Raw genomic sequence first — 20808 nt, 5'->3', positions numbered from 1 at the left:
GAGACAAAAACCATGACCTCTGGAGGCCAACTGACACTGGTTCAAATCCCAGCTCCATCACACAGGGCTGTTGCAAAGATGGAAGGAGATCCTGAATGCAAGGCCCTCAGTAGGGTGTTGGGACTGGGATCATAGCAGGGCCGTATTTAAGTAAATGCTTGCACACACACACACACACACACACACACACATACACATACCATCACCCACCCCAAACAGTAGAGTGTTTCACCCAAGGACACACAGCAAATGTGAGGACTGAGGCTGGAGTGCAGGAACTTGGCCCTGAACCCAGTGTTTTTCCATAAGACTACAGGCCCCGTTGCCTGGTGTGCCAGGGAACTTCCACGTCAGCTGGCCCTGCTCCTTGCCCTGCAGCCTGTCTGGAGAGAGTGGTCAGTCCCCGTGACGTGGTGTTGTGGGAGGCTAGAGTCAAGGCGTCTGAGTCTTGCCAAGTTGGTGTTTCAGAGGTAGTTGTTGAAGACAAAAATTTTTCATTGGGCTTAGTAAGCTCAGAGAAGAAAAGAAGAGGTCTTGCTTCACTAGTGAATGAATGAATGGATAAATAAATAAATTCAGGGAGGTGTGAGGTAAATCTCAACCTGCCAAACCCGGCTGCAGTGCCCTATCCCCATGCCTCCTGTATACTCCCCACCAGGTGCAAGTTGACTTCGTGTGGCATCTTCTGCCCTTCTTGGAGAAATTTCCCACTTCAGGAAATTAGTCTGGCCTGGGCCCCTCAGCTCTCTGGAATGTTGGTTCACCTGCTTCTGAAGTGGTGTTCTGACCTGATCTAAGAATCTACTATGTGCAAAGCACAGAGATGGTGCCCAAGAATGAGCAAGAAGGATTGAGGATCCATAAATGTGTTCTCTAGTCAAGGAGAAGAATCACATTTATGGAGCCACTCATGCTGCCATGGACAGTCCTAGAAACCTCACACACAGCCTTTCCCTCGGTCCTCATGACAGTCCTGAGATGGGGAAACTGCACCTCGGATACCAGTGGTGTTACCATCCAGTGTGCCCATCCTGTTAACTCACTCATCCTTACAGCTGCTCCTGAAAGAAGACACTGTTATTATTATTATTATTGTTTTGAGATGGAGTCTTGCTCTGTCGCCCAGGCTGGAGTGCAGTGGCACAATCTCGGCTCACTGCAAGTTCCGCCTCCCAGGTTCACACCATTCTCCTGCCTCAGCCTCCCGAGTAGCTGGGACTACAGGGGCCTGCCACCAGGCTCGGCTACATTTTTTTGTATTTTTTTTTTTTTTTTTTTTTTTTTTTAGTGGAGATGGGGTTTCACCGTGCCAGGATGGTCTCGATCTCCTGACCTCGTGATCCGCCCGCCTCGGCCTCCCAAAGTGCTGGGATTACAGGCTTGAGCCACTGCGCCTGGCCAGAAGACACTGTTATTGCCTCAACTTACAGGTATGGATGTGGAGGCTTAGAGAGGTTAGTGACGTGTCCAAAATCACACAGATGCTATGTATTAGAGCCAGGATTAAAACCTAGCACTGCAGCCCCAAATCCCAGCCTCTTTATGTCAGATTCTGCATGGCATGTGGTTAAGGAATTTGCTCACACAGCTGGTGAGAAGCAAAGCAGGATTTGAGTCCATGCACTTTCCTCTATATAATTATGCATCTCAAGGGATTTATTGTGTTGTAATCTTGGAATCCACATTTCTATTGAATTGGGTTGAAGTACCATAAAAGTGCTGTGGGACCAAAATTGGGGTAGGAGAGGGAAGGAGGAAGGAAAAAGAAAGATGGCAGGTTGGCATCATAGGAGTTTATACAGAAGGCAGCGTTGAAGGATGGCCTGGATTTGATGAGATGGTCATATGGGCTGGACATTAACCGGGAAGGGACAGTGTGAATAAAGATTGGAGGTAAGGACAATGTGGGGACACAACTGAAGAATTATCTAGATTGTCTGCATCTTTGGTGCATGCCCATATTGGCTGTCTCTGTAGGTAAAGTTTCTGATGCGTGTTCATTGGGCTCCATTCTGTAGAGGTCTTCCTTCTGATATTCGACTCCAGACTTCTCACTCATAGGCACCAGCCACATGAATCTTCTACCATTTTGTCCTTAAGTTTTCATGAGCCAAGGATTTGCCAGGAAAGCTAAGAGCAGGCAGAACTGGCATGAATAGAGACTCAAACTTTCTCAGCCAAGAGCACTTTATATCAAACATCCTTATCTCTCTTGGGTAGGTGGTTGTAGTAATGGGCTTCTCAGGCTTGGCACTGATGTCTAAAGCGTCTCTGGTGGGGACAAACCTCTGCTTAAAGATGCATGTCTCTTAGGTGGCGAGACAGCTACATACATTGGCTTCTTTGGAAAGAAAGAAGTTAATTTGTTTTTTGGCACAAAGCCTTGTTGGGTCAGGTCCTTTTTTCTGAAGCAAGAAACATGATGACTTTCATATTTGCATTCTTTGATGAAAGAACAAAGCTGAGAGCTTTGCGTTTTTCCAACCTCTTTGCAAAGTGTGCCTTTCCAGAATTGTAAACAAGTAAGTAACTGATATCTGTCCAGTTTGCAAAGGGCTTTAGCACTTTTGATCCTTAATATAACTATTGGGAAAAATGGGTGTTAGTGTCCAAAGAGTCATTGATCTCTACAGACAGTTGACTAAACTGAGGCTGGAATTGGTTTGTAGAAATCAGGGATGAAAATCCAGCAAATGCGAAACTTCAGTGCTTGGTTCAGTACATGTGTCATTGTGTGATGGTATCTCTCAGGTGCTATTTCTCCATCATTTAAATTTGGTAGCACATTACACTTCCACTTAGCACATTTCAAATGTAATAAGGGTTTAAAAAGTGTTAGCTACACAAGACAACAAGTGTTGACAAGGATATGGAGAAATCGGAGTCCTTGTACACTACTGGTCGAAATGAAAAATGGTGAAGCCACCATGGAAAAGAATATGGAGGTTACTCATAAATTTAAAAATAGATCTACCAGGCTGGGCGCGGTGGCTCTCGCCTGTAATCCTGTCACTTTGGGAGGCCCAGGCAGGCGGATCACGAGGTCAGGAGTTTGAGACCAGCCTGGCCAACCTAGTGAAACCCTATCTCTACTAAAAATACAAAAAATTAGCTGGGCGTGGTGGCACATGCCTGTAATCCCAGCTACTCGGGAGGCTGAAGCAAGAGTATCGCTTGAACCCAGTAGGTGGAGGTTGCAGTGAGCCAAGATAGTGCCATTGCACTCCAGCCTGGGTAACAAGAGTGACATTTCATCTCAAAAAAAAAAAAAAAAAAAAAAATAGAACTCCCAAATGATCCAGCAATTCTACTTCGAGGTATTTACCCAAAAGAATTGTAATCAAGATCTCGAAGAGATATTAGTATCCTCATGTTAATTGCAGCATTATTCACAATGGCCAAGAGGTGAAAACAACCAAGACCAACACAAACCTGAATCTGAGAAACACCGAGCAGGCAGCAGGCTGAGCTTATCTTGAAGGAATCCAGGTGCCTTCCAGGCTTGCTGCCCTAAGAGCTCTCTTGCCACTTAATACCTGGTGTCCCCTCTCCAGTTACAAAGGATTGAAACAGCAACTGGCATGTTGATTATCACCAAACAGCTGCACCCTCAGCTCAGATCAGAGAGGCATCTGCTTGGAACAGAACATTTTGTTATTCTGGGTGCCTTTTTCTCCAGCAGTTCAAGCGTGATGGTGCATGTGAGAGATATTGAGCAGATATTTATTCAAACACCTACCATAAACTGAAAAGTTAATTTAGTTGCTCTGAGCTTTTGAAATAGCCTCCATACCGTTACCAGAATGACCTTTCTTCAATTACCTCTGACCTTGTCAATGACCTGATTTTAACCCTTTAATGGTAGCCTCCTGTCTACAAGATGAACATTAGTGTCCTTGGTGAGTCATTCAAAGCATTTCCTAATGTGATTCTTACTGACTTCTTTGCTTTATCTTCTGATCTCTCTGGCTTCATACATACACTCTAGTTTACCTAATCGCTACAGCTCCCTGGATGGGCTTTGCTGTTTCATGTCTTCTTTTATGCACTTTCAAATGCTGTTTCTGCTGTTTGGAATGTCTCTCCCTGTCTTGGTCACCTACTGCATTTCTAATCATTTTTCAGGACTTAGCTCACCACTTTTGTAAAGCCTTTGAGATTAACTACTTCCTGCTATTGGAAACATATAAACCTAAGGGATACATTCATTCATACTGGATTACGATAGGTTATAGTCAATTTATTTACTTGTCTTTCTCCATGAAGGCATCTCCAGGTGAGCATATACTAATTGTGACAGCCGCTAAATGAATACAAATTTCAACTTTTATTCAAGACCTACTAAGTGACAAATTAGAGACCCAGGTATAACGGGCTGTATAATAGCCCCCCAAAACACCTACATTGTAACCCCTAGAACCTGTGAATGTTTCCTTAAAAGGAACACTGCAGATGTGATTAAGTTAAGGATCTTCAGATAGGAAGATTATCTTGGAATATGCAGGTGGGCCCTAAGTGTAATCACAACTGTCCTTTTAATGGATGGTAAGAGGAGGGACCACATGGCAGTGTGAATACTGAAGCAAGGTGCTATACTGCTGGCTTGGAGATGGGGAAAGGAGGCATGAGCCAAGAAATGAAGCTCTAGAAGCTGGAAGGCAGAGGAACAAATTCTCCCCCAGAGCCTCCGGAGGGAGCACGGTCCTGCGAACACTTTGGGTTCAGCCCAAGAAACTGATTTCAGATTTCTGGCTGCCAGAAGTTCAGGAGAATACATTTGTATTGTTTTAAGCTGCTAAGTTTGCAGAAATCTGTTACAGCAGCAATAGGAGCCTAATACATCAGATAACAGATATAATAGGACAGGAATGACAGATGGTAATTGTAGAGGAAGTGTGAAATAGAGCAGTGCTTCTCGAACTTCAGTATGCACAGGAATCACTGGGGTTCTGGTGAAAGTCAGATGCTGAGTCACTAGGTCCAGGGAATAATCTGAAGCTCCGCATTTCCTTGCAAGCTCCCGGGTGAGGACGTTGCTACTTGTCCGGGGACATCACTTTGAGTAGCAATAAAATAGCAATGGCTAAATGTAGATGAGACAGATCAAAACAAAGAGTTGTGGAGAGGCAGCTGTGATTCTTGATATAATTTCTGTTTTTGTTTTTTTAAATTTGTACACACTTGTTTTGTGGCCTAAGATATGGTCTATTCTAGAGAATGTTCCATGTACAGGTGAAAAGAATGTGTATTCTGCAGCATTTGAGTAAAATGTTCTGTAAATGTCAGTTAGGCCTACTAGATGGAGTGTGTAGTTTAACTCTACTGTTTTCTTTGTTGATTTTCAGTGTGCACAGAGTTTTAAGGACACAAATCAGATGGGCATGAGTGATGTGCCCAGGATGGACGTATGTTCATACCACCGATGACTCAGTGCCTCTCCTGGTCAGGTGTCCAGAGGCTTCTCACTTTTATTATGTCCATTATTCCCAGCAACACTGCAGAGTAGGCATCCTAATGCTTGTTTGACAGATAAGGACATGGAGGCCTAGAGGATTAATGGCTTTGGCCACACCCACATGGGACTAGAATTGTGTAACTCCAACATATGTGGGTTACTTTTTTTTTTTTTTTAACTTTACTACGTTTTCGAAATCATGGATAATATACGTGTGCTATGGGGCTTTGCAGAAAGATTAGTGATCCCAGCTAAATGGAGATTTTCATCCTCCAATGAAACATGCTCGTATTACCAGGGACAGAAATTGGACTTGCCAAACCTAGGCTGAGAAGGAACCAGAGTTTTTATCAGGGCATCTTCTTAGGGAAAGTGACAGCCCAAACGCTCAGAAGGCAGAGTGAGCCCTGCACAGACAAGAGGGCTGAGAGGGTGGAGAAGGAAAGGCCTTGCCTCCCTGTTGGTGGTAGAGAGGATGTAGAGGAAGGTGCATGAGGATGAATCAGCCCTGTAAGACACCCCACAGGGTCAGATCAGAGAAGCTAAGGGCAGTCAGCAAATCCAAGGAGCAAGGAAAAGGCAAAAATAGGAGGAGAAATTAAGACTAGTTCCAGATCCAGGACTAGATCCAAAACCAGAGACTAGATCCAATGCCAGGACTAGATCCAAATCCAGGACTGGATCCAGAACGGGGACTAGGTCCAGAATGGGGACTAGATCCAGATCCAGAGACTAGATCCAGATGAGGACTAGATCCAGAACCAGGACTAGGTCCAGATCCAGCACTAGATTCAGAACCAGGACTAGATAGAGAACCAGAACTAGATCGAGAACCAGGACTAGATCGAAATCCAGGACTAGATCTAGATCCAGAGACTAGATCCAGATCCAGGACTAGATCCAGATCCAGGACTAGATCCAGAACCAGGACTAGATCTAGAAGCAAGACTAGATCCAGATCCAGAGACTAGATCCAGAACTAGGACTAGATTCAGATCCAGAGACTAGCTCCAAATCCAGGACTAGATCTAGATCCAGAGACTAGATACAGATCTATAACTACAGAGGGACAGCAATGGTATCAAGAGCCAAACATCAGCCACAAAGGGAGCCACATCCTTTATCCATCGCCAGCTCTGCAGCCTTGGCAGGTGTCTTCATCTGCTGCCTGGGAATGGTTACACTGATGCTGAGTGGCGGTGAGGAATGGAACGAATCTACACAAAGCTTCGGTCATTCTAAGCTGTGATGAAAATGACCAATTCTCTTAGAATCACAGTGTCTGCTATTGTTCTTTATGAGTTAGTGGACTTATGGTCCCAGATGGAACAAGGTGACCTGACATACGAGTTTGCCACAGAGTTCCTGCAGCTTCTGAATGAACAAGCCCTATATTAGCAAGCTTTTTCTTGGTATTGTTTGGGTTATAGTTTTATGGCATAGAAGATATAGAGAAATCTTTGCATTTTTTCTAAATTATTGAAGATCATCAGAGGTTAGGAGGAGAAAGGAAAAGTAAACTTTGGGTAGCAAGTTTTAATCTTTTTTTTTTTTTTTTGAGACACAGTCTCGCTCTGTTGCCCAGGCTGGAGTGCAGTGGTGCGGTCTCGGGTCACTGCAACCTCCAACTCCTGGGTTCACGCCATTCTCCTGCCTCAGCCTCCCGAGTAGCTGGGACTACAGGCACCTGCCACCACGCCCGGCTAATTTTTTGTATTTTTAGTAGAGATGGGGTTTCACCATGTTAGCCAGGATGGTCTCGATCTCCTAACCTTGTGATCTGCCCACCTTGGCCTCCCAAAGTGCTGGGATTATAGGCGTGAGCCACCGCGCCCTGCTGGAGGATTGTTTTTATGGAAGTGCTTGTAGGGATGGGATGCATTCTTTCCTTTGGACTTTAAACTTGTGAACAGAATTCTATAATCCAGGTGTTTTGGGTATTGTTTCTAAAAATACTTTGGCCCCTTAATGATTTAATTTTTATTGATCAACTTTAGGGTAATGGAGGATAACCCAATAAATTAATAACATATTGCATGGTTCATTTCTCATTAGCTCATCCAAGATCAACTGCAGAGGAGGACGAGGGAAATTTTATATGGGAACAATTATCTGAAAAATGTGAGTATCTCAAGATAATCTGATTGCTTAGTTTTAGCTAACCCTGAGGTCTAAATACTTACAGCCAAGATAATTTATCTGATGAGTTTAGTCCAAGAAACACAACTTTATTTTCCCACTACTAGCTGAACATAAGTGCCAATTTAAGAGTGCTACATGCCCTACAAACATCGATGGCCTCATGTTCCAAGTGAAAAAGTTCATTAGTGAGCTTCTCTCCTGATGTGTGTTATTATTAACTGGAAGCTAAAATTAATGAATTTTGTCAGATTGCCTCGAGTAGTGATAGGGAACGATAGAATTCTTCAGCAGTCGATTTCTATTCTATCATCTGCTTAGTTTTTTGTTGTTGTTGTTTTCTTTTCTTTTCTTTTTTTTTTTTTTTTTTTTTTTGAGGAGTCTTGCTCTGTTGCCCAGGCTCTGAAGTGCAGTGGTGCAATCTGGGCTCACTGCAAGCTCTGACTCCCAGGTTCACGCCATTCTCCTGCCTCAGCCTCCCGAGTAGCTGGGACTACAGGTGCCCGCCACCACGCCTGGCTAATTTTTTGTATGTTTAGTAGAGACAGGGTTTCGCCGTGTTAGTCAGGATGGTCTGGATCTCCTGACCTCGTGATCCACCTGCCTCGGCCTCCCAAAGTGCTGGGATTACAGGCATGAGCCACGTGCCCGACCTTTTTTTTTTTTTTTAAATAAATGTCACTCATAGGGGTCTTCTGAACTTAGTATGGCCTGGAAATCTCAGGGCACAATGGATAAATTGCATTATATTTCTCCACTGCTGTAAATGTATTTGATATTGGGGTTCCTTTGGTTGCAAGAAACAGAGATCCAATTCAGACATGCTTAGCAAATCATGTTATCCACACACATAACTTGGAAATTCACTGATGATCAATAGCCAAAGGCAATATGAAAACATGCTGTATAGATGAAAAACACAGCTACCACCAAGCCCTTAACACATCTGATTTCTCTTCTTTTGGACTTTCATGGGAAATGTAACATTAGTGGGGCTGGAATATAGGTTCTGTAATAGCAATCCTCACTTAAGTAGCCTTGTGTTCTTGGGCAAGCATTGAAATTCACCAAATCTCCTTTCACTGTACAACAGAGCTTGCCATTCTAGTCTGGCACATAGGATTATAAGGACAAGTAAACAAGAAGCCAAGTGACAGAACTCTATGAATGTATGTAATTGTCCATTTCATTTGTTCTTTGGGTCCTTTTTAGACCCAACTGTTCCTAGTAGAAGTGGGTGGAAGAGGAAGCCATGGAGAAATAGTTGCCTACTCAATGTGGGCAGAGAATGAAGGTTTTCAAAATTGACAAGTCCCATGAAACGACGCACTCTTAGTGTTGTACTGAAAATCTGCAGAATGAGAGACACATGTCTTCTGCATATGATGGCTCAGACTATTTCTTAGTTATAATATTTTCCCAAATAATTTCTCATATTTGGCTGTAATTTAAATCCATATTTTCAGGTCAGGATGCTTGTGATCGTTTAGTGGACTTGAAATTTTGCACAATGATGAACGATTTTTTTCCTGTCTTGATAAGCAAGTCATAGGGGATGGTCTGGGGAGATACATCAAAATTGTTTAATACAAGCACGTGTTTAGAACCTCATAGCCCGACAGAGGCTTCCTACGTTTATCTGTATGAAGATACCTGTTTTCTCCCCTGAGGCTGCACATAGGAACTGCTAAAGCAGTACAAGAAATACCAGCCACCGCAGTCTATCTTATATCATGATTTCCCTTTCAGTCTCAGGTTCTTCTGCCCAGACTCAGCTTGTTATCCCAGGCTTTATTCCTTTCGGGTTGATTTTACCCAAGGGGACTTGTGCTTCTGGCATCTTGTTTATAGCGGGATACCCTACAAAGCTCCAACATGCCTGCGCATGGCTGGACTCCAATGCTGGCAAGTTGCAATGTTCTTCCTGGTACATGGCTCAGCCCCCATGTGAATCGGTTAATGAAAATAGATACCCAAGAGAGGGAGCAGCCACAGCCTCACATGTCTTCCTTACATTTAGAAAACTTTCTCAAACTTCTCCGAGTGTTTTATATGTGGCCATTTTTTACTGCAGGTGTGAATATAGTAAACTGGGGTTAGAGGGGTGATGTTATGGCGCACGCAAGCAATGGACTTGGAGGGAGAACGAAAGGGAAGGAAGATGGTCTCGCAGCCGTGAATATTCTACTAAAGTGTGGCCTGGGCAGCTAAACTGATGTACTCCAAAGATGTGCCAACGATGGCCTCCCTCTGATCACCTTAGCTGAATTCAGTCCCTGAAAATTCTAGTTTCAGAATTTGAATTTTTGCTTTCTATCTTTTTTAATTTAGGGATTAGGTTTTTTGTTTTGAGGGGATTTTGTGTTTTTAAGTTAAAAAAAAAAACTCCTCATACTCAGACATTCCAAGTCCTTATATTTTATATCCTTTCAAAACTTTGTTTTTAAAATTACTTTTATGGATTATTAAAGCAGTGTGTACACATTGTAGAAAAATTAGGAAAAAAGCCCCCCAAAAATAAAAACTACCAAAAAACAAAGAATGTAAGTGATAATTATAATCCTAACCTCCTCCCTGAGAAGACAATTTTTAACACCTCTATGAATATCCTTACAAATAGAGAAGTATGGATAAAACTGACAAAAATGAAATCATATATATCTTTCTATAATTTACCATAATTTATTTAAACCGTTCACTACTTGTTTGGTGTCTAGGTTGCCTTCAATTTTTCCTAATGTATACAAACATAAAGCTGGACTAATTAGCTGAGAATAAATTAGACAATCTTTAAAATAGAAAAAAATGAATAATTCTAAAACATAATTAAATATGCATGAATAGTACTAAAATTAGCCCATGATGAAACAAATCATCAGTATTAAAAAATAATACAAATTAAAGTAGCAGTGCTTGGGAATTTTATTTTTACCTAATCATTACTGTGATTTCATTCTTGTATTGACCTACTTCTTGGCAATAAAATGACCTTGACCTTCTAGTTTTCAGCCAAATTAATTCATTCGTCTACTCAGTACTTATTTATTGAATTCCTAATGGAGAATAAAATATAATTAAAAGTCCCCACACTCACAGAGCTTGTGTTCTAGTGTGAGAGATAGGAAAAAAAAAACAAGTATGTACACAAAAAATACCAGATATGGAAGTAGAGTAAAATATGGGTGCATGAGAGAGAATGACATCAGGGTTAGACTCTTCCAGGAAATGACAGGTGTACTGAGAACTGATGATAAAACAAGTGCCATCCATGCAAAAACCAGGGTGAAGACAATTGCTGGGAGAGGGGCATCTAGTGCAAGAGCACTATGGTGGGGGCAAGCATAGCGTTTCCAACAGGAGAAAGAAGCACAAGCTGAAGGAAGTTCATTGGCCAAGATCAAGAAGGGTCAGAGGTAGGCAGACTCCACAATGTGCCAGTTTTGTCAGCCAAAGACAAAGGTTGAACTTTATTACAGGCACAGGTGGGTGGGCGCACTAGCCCACGCCTGCAATCCCAGCACTTTGGGAGCCACATGAGAGAGGATCATTTGAGGGCAGCCTGGGCAACATAGCAAGACCTTGTCTCTACCAGAAATGAAAAATAAAGAAAGAAAAAAATAAAGTCAGTCACAGTTGGACGACACTAGAAAGTTTTAGGCCAAGAAATGGCATGACTTTATTCATGACTTCAAAAGATCACTCTGGATGTTGGGTGAAGAAGAGCATGTAAGGAGCAAGAATAGGTGCAGGGGAGGTAAGGGGTTGAGGGAGATGATGAGGCTGGGACCAGGTGCTACAGGTGGAAAGGGGGACAGGATGCATTTAGAGTGTGAATCAGAAGCAGAATGAACAAACTTGCTGATGAAGTGCAGGGAGCAAAGAGGGAGAAAAACAAACGGAAGCATAACGCCTCTGGGACTACTAAGAAGAATTATTTTGTCTGGTGAGTGTTTTTGGACAAATAGCATAACATGTTTGGGCACCTATTATAATATAAAGCATAGTACAAAAATTGTTTCTGATAATAATAATTGTACCTTCCATTTATTAAGTACACGCTATGTACTTAATGCTGATCTTTTTTTCTTATTGAACATAGAGGGGATAAAAATATGTACGTTGAATTAAATACTATTCCTCTCATCTCACTTATTAAATTACCAAATAACCCATGTTTTCCATATGGCCTTTGCCCGTTTGAGGATTGCATTGCCAAGGAAACAGATTGTTAAGCACAGGCTCTGCAGCTAATCCTATTAAATATGTCATAATTCAAACAAAATGCACAAAGCCAACTAGGCTTGGGTTTGGAATATTAGCTTCCAAATGTCCCCCTCCTAAGGCCTAACTATATACCTAATAAGGTTCAACGTTTAGATGCCTGTCTAATTCTACCCAGAGCCCTGGACTTGTACAATCCTGCCCCAAATCCCTGATCTGAATGTCAGAACTTTTAATTAACCTCCCCAAATGGCATTTTCACACAATAAACTCTATGCATGCTGCTAGCTTCGAATAGTAGACAAAAAGTGATCCTTTTCTTTTCCTCAGTCAGATATTTCCTTTGTGAAACATTAAGCAGAATGGCTTCATTACCTGGATATGCTTAAATGAGGCTGGGGAAAACCCAGAATTGGAGATTTCAAAAGCAAAAGGAATTAGAGATTAACTAGTTCCAATCTGCTTTATACATAAGGAACCTGAGGTTCAGCAAGATTGTGATTTATGTCTGCAAGGTTACAGAGCATATTTATGGACAGTACTAGGGGCAATGCCTACCTTCCCTGGCTGGTGATGTCTTCCTTTGTCTCAGGGTTCTTCCTTTCACCACCCTCCTCCTAAAAGTCATCCTTGTTGTTCCTTCAGTATAAATTCTTCATTTCCTCCTCCCTCACCTACGTCCTTTGCTCCCCAGTCGTCCCTTCTGGCCCTCATGGCCTTAGCTCTACGTTTCTTCTGCTCATTTCCTAAATGCAGCTTATTCCTCCAAGTCCCACTCCTGATCTTCTCATTCATCCCCCTCACTGCAACTCAGGCTCAGGCTCATCAAGCTCGTTACTGGATCAATGAATTCACCCACCAAATGTGTTTTGCACAGCATGTTTTTTTCAATTCAGTGCCCATGGCTTTTGCTAGAAGGCTGTCCTCATTTGACCCTTGTCATTTCATTAAAAAATATCCAGTGGAGTGAGAAAAAAGTGTAATTGAAACCAATGTACCACAAATAAACTCTTCTTGTTTAGGAAAATTCACTTCTAAGCTTATTGAATGTGGAACGTGGGTCCTAGTGGGCATGAGATGCATGGAGCCAAATAGACACCATCTTCTGAAAAGGAAATGAATGTCACTTTGGTGGTGGGAGCAAATAGAAAAGGAAAAGGAAGAACAAGCATGTGGAGGAATACAGCATCAGCCTGATACCCAACTTGGTAGAATGGACAGGACTTTTAAAGAACAAGAAAAACATAATATTCAAATTTGAGTTTGGCTCTCTTATGTTGCAATCAAAGTTTACCTGGCTGATATCCCTGTGTCTCCAACTAAAGCCACTCAATGATTTATATACAAGTTACTTTAGGAAAAACAAGGAGAAGCAGTCTCTGTCCTGGATTTGGGTTAGCACTAAGGAAAAATACCTCAAGATGCAGAATGCAGGACTAACATTCACTGAAGCTGGAAACTGAACCTAAGGTGATTAGAAGAAAGGTACTCTCTGAAGGATTTGAATAAATCTTGGGGAGAATATCGAGCTTTCCACTGGAATTACAATGGGGATTTAAGGCAAGTTTTTGTAGATATGAAGGGGCATGGGTCCTAAACATATGGCTAGCATTGAGGCTAGAAGGGTAAAGAAGACCTAATTCTGCTCCTCTGGTAGTTCATAGTACATCAAGACAGCTAGGTATGGAAATAACTAAGTTACAAGGCAAAAACTGGTTAAAGATAGGAGCCACTCACTCATGTCCACTCTGGTAGAGCACTTTATATACCTTATATAGTAAATGCAGGAGGGGGTGATTTACAACAATGCTAGATCACCTTAGGTTGACCTTTGTCAAGCAGTCTGTTGGGAAGAGACTGAATTTTCCTTAGCCCACTGAATTAGCTATTTGAGTAGAAATAGCTACTTCTCATTTAATTGTACTTTTTTATTTAACAAATATCCATTAAGCATCTACTCTTTACCCAGTGTTGTGCCAAGTGCTAAGAGTACTCTTGTGTATGGACCAAAATTGAGACATGACTGTGCCATTATGGAACTTGAAGTCCAGAGGATGAGGGGACATCAATCAAAGAATCAAGGGGATATCATATTGTAACTATGACAGCAGTTATGAAGTAGAGGTACATGGCACCAAGAGAGCTTATAACAAGGAGAACTAACCTAGCTAAGGTGTCAGAGAAGGCATCCTTCAACAATAAGTATGAGGTAACCAGGCAAAGGGAAATGATTGAGGGATCAGCTTGTGCAAGAGTCCTGAGGCACCCATGGACTGAAACTGAGCCTCTACAGGCCAGTGCTGTAGGAGTGGATGAGCAGGGAGGGGGCTCATGGTACTACACATAACCAGATAGGTAGACAGGAGCCAGGACACGGCCTTGTAAGAGCCATCCATCTTTTTCATAAAAAACAATGGGAAGCCATTTGAGTGCCTCAAGAAAATATGATGATATTTATATTGAAAAATAACTCTGGCTATAGAAGAGAGATGGTGCAAGGTAATAGTTACCAGATAGATGCAAAAGTTTTCAGACGTTTATGACAGCTTTAACTAAGCTGATGTCGGTAAAGATGAGAAGAACTAGATTTGATAGATATTCAGAAGATAAATTCAGTACGATTTGGCGACGGATTAGATATAGGAGTGTCTTAATTTGGTTTACCTAGAAACCTAAAGACAAAGATTCAATTTGTTTATTTGGAATCTACAGGGCACATTGTTATGGGAGTGGAGAAATGAGACAAAGAAGGGAAGGAAGCCAATGAAAAGAGGTGTGAAACTTGCTACCACAGCGGGCACCCAGAGTTTAGTTCAGTTTGGGAGCAAGTACAGAACACCTGTCTCAGAATTATCCCACCCAAGGGGCAAAGAACCTGAGCTAATGATATGCAAAATCCCATCAGTCATTGGTTGAGGGTTAATGTGGGGGACATTAATTCCCTGACACTTCCAGCTGGCCTGCTGTGGCTTTGGAAAAAGCCTGCAGGAACACAGATGCAAATGTTGGCTGTTGGAAGTGATCTGGAGCTCACTGCAATGGTAGGGTCCTAAGGATGTGGGTAGGACACAGACTGTATCTGTACATGGGGTGATCTTTACTTCTCCAGTGTCCTAGTGTCCTGGCCACATATGAGTCATCTAGAGCCACTCTGTCCAATAGAAATATACTGTAAGCCATGTAAGTAAATTTAAATTTTCTAGTAGCCACATTCAAAAAAGTACTAAGAAACAGGATAAATTAATTTTCACCCTATATTTAACCCAATATCTCTAAAACATTATCATTTCACCATGTAGCCAATACTAAGTCTTTGAAATCCAGTGTGTATTTGACTCCTACAGCATCTCAATTTGGACTAGCCACATTACAGGTGCTCTGTAGCCAGAGGTGTCTTGTGACAGCTTCACAGTTATCTCATGGGCTAGCCCAGACCCAAAGGCTTCTCCAGGAATGTTGATTGAGACTTTGATATATTTGCTTTAGCTTCTGTTTACTGAACCAACAAAGAAGAGGTGCAAAGGACACATATGTTATCAAAGACATAAGTGAGTTGACTTGGGTCTCCATTGTCCCTCTTTGTTCCTTATAGAACCTAAAGGCAGTCTATAGAGGAGTCATGGGGGCAACTGTGGTGGGGGAGAGGTGAGAAGAGCCAAGCAAGCAGTAATCTGTCTCCCTCACACACTTAACTGTCAGAGCAGTTTCACTTCTATATGTGGCAGGCAGGCCAGGCATGGTGGCTTATGCTTGTAATACTAGCACTTTGGAAGGCTCAGGTGGGAGGATTGCTTGGAGCCAGGAGTTTGAGACCAGCCTTGGCAACATAGCAGGACCTTGTTTCTATTTATAAAATAAAATATAATAAACATGATGTGGCAGACAATGAGTTTCCCATCACCCTCCTCTTCCTTGTTAGCTGGGTCTGCCTCTCACAGTGGAGGAGAAAATGTCAGATGCCTATTTTCCTAATTTTTCTTGCAATTAGCATATGGGCTTAATCTGTCCAATGGTTCATATAGCTCGTGATGAGAGCAGACTGGGTTTTCTGTCTTCAGTCTTTCCTACCATACCATATTGCACTTCCAGAAGACTCTACATGTGGATAGGTCCATTCTAAGTTAAGAAAGAATAGAACCTAAGGTCTCCATAGTGTAAAAGGGTGTGAGAAAAGAGAAAAGAGAAGGATATAAAGATGTGTGTTTGTGATATGTTAGGACATTTTCCAGTGAAAGTTATAGAACTCTTTCTAAGCTTGCTCAAGCACATTAGGGAATTTAACTACGAAGGGTGGGAGCATTTCATGGAAACCATGGAAACATCCGGGTCTCAAGAACAAACATCCAGGGATTCCAATGCCTTCACAACACACGACTGACTTTCATTGCTCTTCCATTCTGGTCATTGACTTTGTTCTCCTCTCTTGTTGCAGACAAGCTTTCTCTGCTTCCCAGGGCAAATGGTGGAACACAAACACCCACATGTGCTCTCTTCCGGAGGGCAGGCAGACAGACTCTGGTGTTGCTTGGTACTAATCCCAAGGGAATTACTGAGGAACTAAATCTGATTAACTGAGTTTATGCTGGGAGGTCCGCAATGTCCTGTTTGCATGGTAATCCCAAGACAGAGGGCAGAGCTATTTCTCAAAATGAAGAGATGTTTCAGAAGGGGGCTGTGTAGTTTCCTAGGGTTGTCCTAACAATTTGCCACAAACTTGGTAGCTTAAAACAACCGAAATTTGTTATCTCACGGTTCTGAAGGCCAGAAATCTGAAATCAAGGCGTTGGCAGCATCACCCTCCCTCCAAAGGCTGTGAGGAGGACCCTTCCTTTACTCTTCCAGCTTCCGGTGGCTCCTGGTGTTCCTTGGCTCGTGGCAACATAACTTTAATCTCTGCCTCTGTGTTCACATGGCTTCTTCCCTGTGTCTCTTGCAACTGTGTGTCTCAAATTTCCCTCTTTTTTTATTTATAAAGACACAAGTCATTGGATTTAGGGATTACCCTAAATCTAGGATGATCTCATTTCAAGGTCTTTAACTTAACTACCTCTGCAAAGATTTTATTTCCAAATAAGCTCACATTCACAGGCATTGGAGTTAGGATTTGGACATATCTTTTCGGGACCACTATTCAATTCACTACAGGGGGCTAAGATGGGTTAATATATGTTTGTAACAGGTTGAGAGTTCTAGCAAAATGTTTCCACTATCTTCAGTTTATCATTTAGCCTGATGTTAGACCATACAGATTTATAGTTAGAAAAAATAATGTAGGCAAATTTTCAGAATGCTGTTTGGGATCCGTGAAATATAGCTGAAACTGAAGGCTGATGGAAGAAGATGAAATGAGACTAGAGTGAAGAAACACGTGAAGAAAGTGAGGAGAAGAAAATAATTGGAAGGAAAACTTCAAGTTTCACATAAATGATAAATGAAAAAGAGAAAAAAATTGACACAGAGATGTCATTGACATCCATGATGAAGTAGAGAGTAAGGGCTTGAAGATATAAAATGAAAAATGAGGAAAGTTATAGTTGAGGAAATATTAAACCAAGTCTACACCTATAAAATAAAAATTTATGGGCTTGAGTATGAGATCTTAAAGAAGGATAAATTGCTTCAGGAAATATTTCTTCTTCTTCCAGTTGTATCTGATGAAATCCCTGACACGACAACTACTGCTTAGAGCAAAGACATATTTCTACCAATTATTGGCCAACTAACTTTAAACTCTGACTTCTTGGGCTCACTCATCAGTATGTACATGGGCCAAAATATTTCCCAAGCATATGTTACCTTCTGGCATTGCTCAAAGTTTTTTGAAAATCGAATGGACTTTAGATCCGGTATTTAAGCAGATCATACAAGTCATAGGCCATTGAATTAGGGGTCACCTATGGGTTGGCCATTGATCCTTGGTCCATTCATTTGAGGATAGGGGAACTCAGAGTGAGGGGTCTTATGGTACATGGATCTGTCCCTTCCAGGGTTAGGTCTGGAATAAACACAGAGATACACATGTATTATACAGATATGCAAAGGAATGCAATTAAGTGGTGTCCATGCTATTAATATAAAGTAAGGGGTAGTTGAAGAAGTGTGCATGGAGAAATTGGCTCATAAATTCTGAGTTGTGTTCAGTGTGGCATGGCCCAGGGAGGTGGCTGAGTGGGGATGGGAGGGCAATGAAAAATTCTTAACTGAGGCCGGGTGCAGTGGCTCACTCCTGTAATCCCAGTACTTTGGGAGGCCGAGATGGTAGGATCACTTGAGGTCAGGAGTTTGAGGCCAGCCTGGCCAGCATGGTGAAACCCCGTCTCTACTAAAAATACAAAAATTAGCCAGGCATCATGGCACGCACCTGTAATCCCAGCTACTCAGGAGGCTGAGACAGGAGAATTGCTTGAACCCAGGAGGTGGAAGTTGGAGTGTCCCAGCATCAAGCCACTGCACTCCAGCCTGGGCAACAGAGCAAGCTCCATCTCAAATAAATAAATAAATAAATAATTTAAAAAAAATCTTAATTGAGTATACACACAGGTCCCATTAGGAACCACACCAAGTATGTCACATCTGAGACAACTGGACTGGGAGATGATCACTCTAGCAATTTTAACAAAACTTCATGCTATTCTCAAATAAGAAAGCAACTGTTAACAAGAATGAACAGTTGAATAATATCTAATCATCTTGTCTAAGAGGTGGAGGAACGTTTTCCCTTCTCAGTCCTTTAACTGGAAAGCTGGCACCATGAACAAGTTGTTAAATTAGCAAGTATGCCAGCACTTTCATTTATTAATTGGTATGTTCCATTTTAATTAAAATCATCCTGGCTAATTACTCATTTCACCGTGTGCAGCACCAGCTGAATAAGCTGGAGGACATGATGAAGGAAAAAATAAATGCTGTACTCTCTCTAGTTTATTAACTTGGAATTGTTTTCCCTTTCATATGTGGTGGCTCAAGGGAGACGTAAATTTAACCTTCTATTCTTGCCTCATCTTCAAGTATGTGGTTATAGCAGAAAGAGTATGGGCTATGAAACTCAGGCAGGTGGGTTTGGATGTTGGCTTTGCCATTTATGAACTGTGTGACAATGAGGAAATATTTAGCATGTCTGATCTTCAAGGTCTCCTATCTAAAAATAGGAATAATAATAGCATGTACTCACTACAAAGAGTTGATGTGAGGGTCAATGAAATAAAATGAAAGACTGGGTACATAATAGATAAATGTTAGTCTAACTCTGAACTAGAGAAATAATGATTATTGTTATTGTTATGATATAATGTTACAGTTATAATAGTACCATAATTAGTAGCCAACAGGTAACTGGGCACTTATTTCCCAGGCACTGTTCTGAGCACTTTGGTATGCTTTAAGTAAAGAGGTCACATGTGTTAACTCATTTAATCCCTGACAGCACTAAAACAGAATTTATTTCTCCTACATTACAGAAGAGGAAACTGAGATCTACAGAGAAGGAATAACTTGCCCAAGGTCACAGAATAGGCTGACACTGGAGCTGAGATTCAAAGCTAGGCATCCAGACTCAGCACTCTTAACCGCTTTTTTTTTATTTTTTATTTTTATTTATTTATTTATTTTGAGACGGTGTCTCGCTCTATCACCAGGCTGGAGCGCAGTGGCGTGATCTTGGCTCACTGCAACCTCTGCCTCCCGGGTTCAAGTATTTCTCCTGCCTCAGCCTCCCAAGTAGCTGGGACTACAGGTGCGTGCCTCCACGCCTGGCTAGATTTTGTATTTTTAGTAGAGATGGGATTTCACCATGTTGGCCAGGATGGTCTCCATCTCTTGACCTCATGATCCACCGGCTTAGGCCTCCCAAAGTGCTGGGATTACATGTGTGAGCCACCGCACCTGGCCATCTTAACCACTTCTTTACCAAGATTGCAGGGTTGCAAAGAAGACAGAGTTGAGCTGTCTGGATGGCAGAATCTAGAGCATTTATAAAATCTAGGGACTGGAGAGATTAGATGTTTTGGGATGTCCATCTAGTCCCCACTTAGCCCTTGCCTTTGAACATATTTTTGGGTTCCTGGAAACCTTCCAGGTGACCCATGTTAGGCCAGATAGAAATGGGGACTGAGGCACTGAGTGTCTGTTGTTTATCTATGTCTGTGTCAATCAATTCAAGATGTTTCTTGTAGCAATAATGACAGGATACAAAAGAGAAGGTTCACATCCTTCTGGCTTTGAGGTAGTTAGCTGTCTTTGTTTCTTACTGCCTTTTTTTTTTTCTTTGACACAGTCTCACTCTGTCGAGTAGACTGGAGTACAGTGGTACAATCTCGGCTCACTGCAACCTCTGCCTCCCAGGTTCAAGCAATTCTGCCTCAGCCTCCCAAATAGCTGGGATTACAGGTGTGCACCACCACACCTGGCTAATTTTGTATTTTTGGTAGAGATGGATTTCACCATTCTGGCCAGGCTGGTCTTGAGCTCCTGACTTCAAGTGATCCACCCGCCTCAGCCTCCCCGAATGGTGGGATTACAGGCATGAGCCACTGCGCCCCACTGTCCTTCTTGAAGCTGATTTATTCAGTGGCTTCAGAGAGTCCCTGAGATCCGTACCTTGCCAATAACTTATTTTATTTGAGCCAGATATATTTAACTAAGACTCTGAACATAGAGACTATAAAATACACCACTAAGAAGGAAGGGGGCAATACCTCCTTTGCTAAGCATCCAGCCCCATAAATTGTGTGGCCATGAGTGTGCTCAGATTGACTTCAGCTGGACCAGGCAGCTCTGGGAGAGTTCACATAAACAAACAGTTTGGAAGGGAGGCTTTCTGCACTGTTGGAGAGGTCATCCATCTACCCGGCAATTATACTGCTGTCAGATTGTAAATACACATTTGCAAATGCTTCTGTAATTGTTCGGAAATATTTCAGGCCTGTTCATGCAGGGCTGGTTACAGAATGTTAATGGGGTAACGTACCCAACATCTGCTTTCATGGTTGTAGCCA

At 42.1% G+C, this 20808-nt stretch overlaps 1 long non-coding RNA gene across 1 annotated transcript in view; it reads left to right on the top strand.

Moving 5' to 3' along the window:
• Nucleotides 1-20808, top strand: part of LOC129527746 (uncharacterized) — a 32152-nt gene that overhangs the window by 9030 nt on the left and 2314 nt on the right. The window contains exon 2 of the long non-coding RNA XR_008672814.2: nucleotides 7511-7576. This is a non-coding gene — a long non-coding RNA (uncharacterized lncRNA). The remainder of the gene's footprint in view (nucleotides 1-7510; nucleotides 7577-20808) is intronic.

Source organism: Gorilla gorilla, chromosome 18 (assembly GCF_029281585.2).
Source record: "Gorilla gorilla gorilla isolate KB3781 chromosome 18, NHGRI_mGorGor1-v2.1_pri, whole genome shotgun sequence".
Lineage (NCBI taxonomy): Eukaryota > Metazoa > Chordata > Mammalia > Primates > Hominidae > Gorilla > Gorilla gorilla.
The sequence above is the reverse complement of the archived record's forward strand: the minus strand, read 5'-3'. Positions and strand labels throughout refer to the sequence as shown.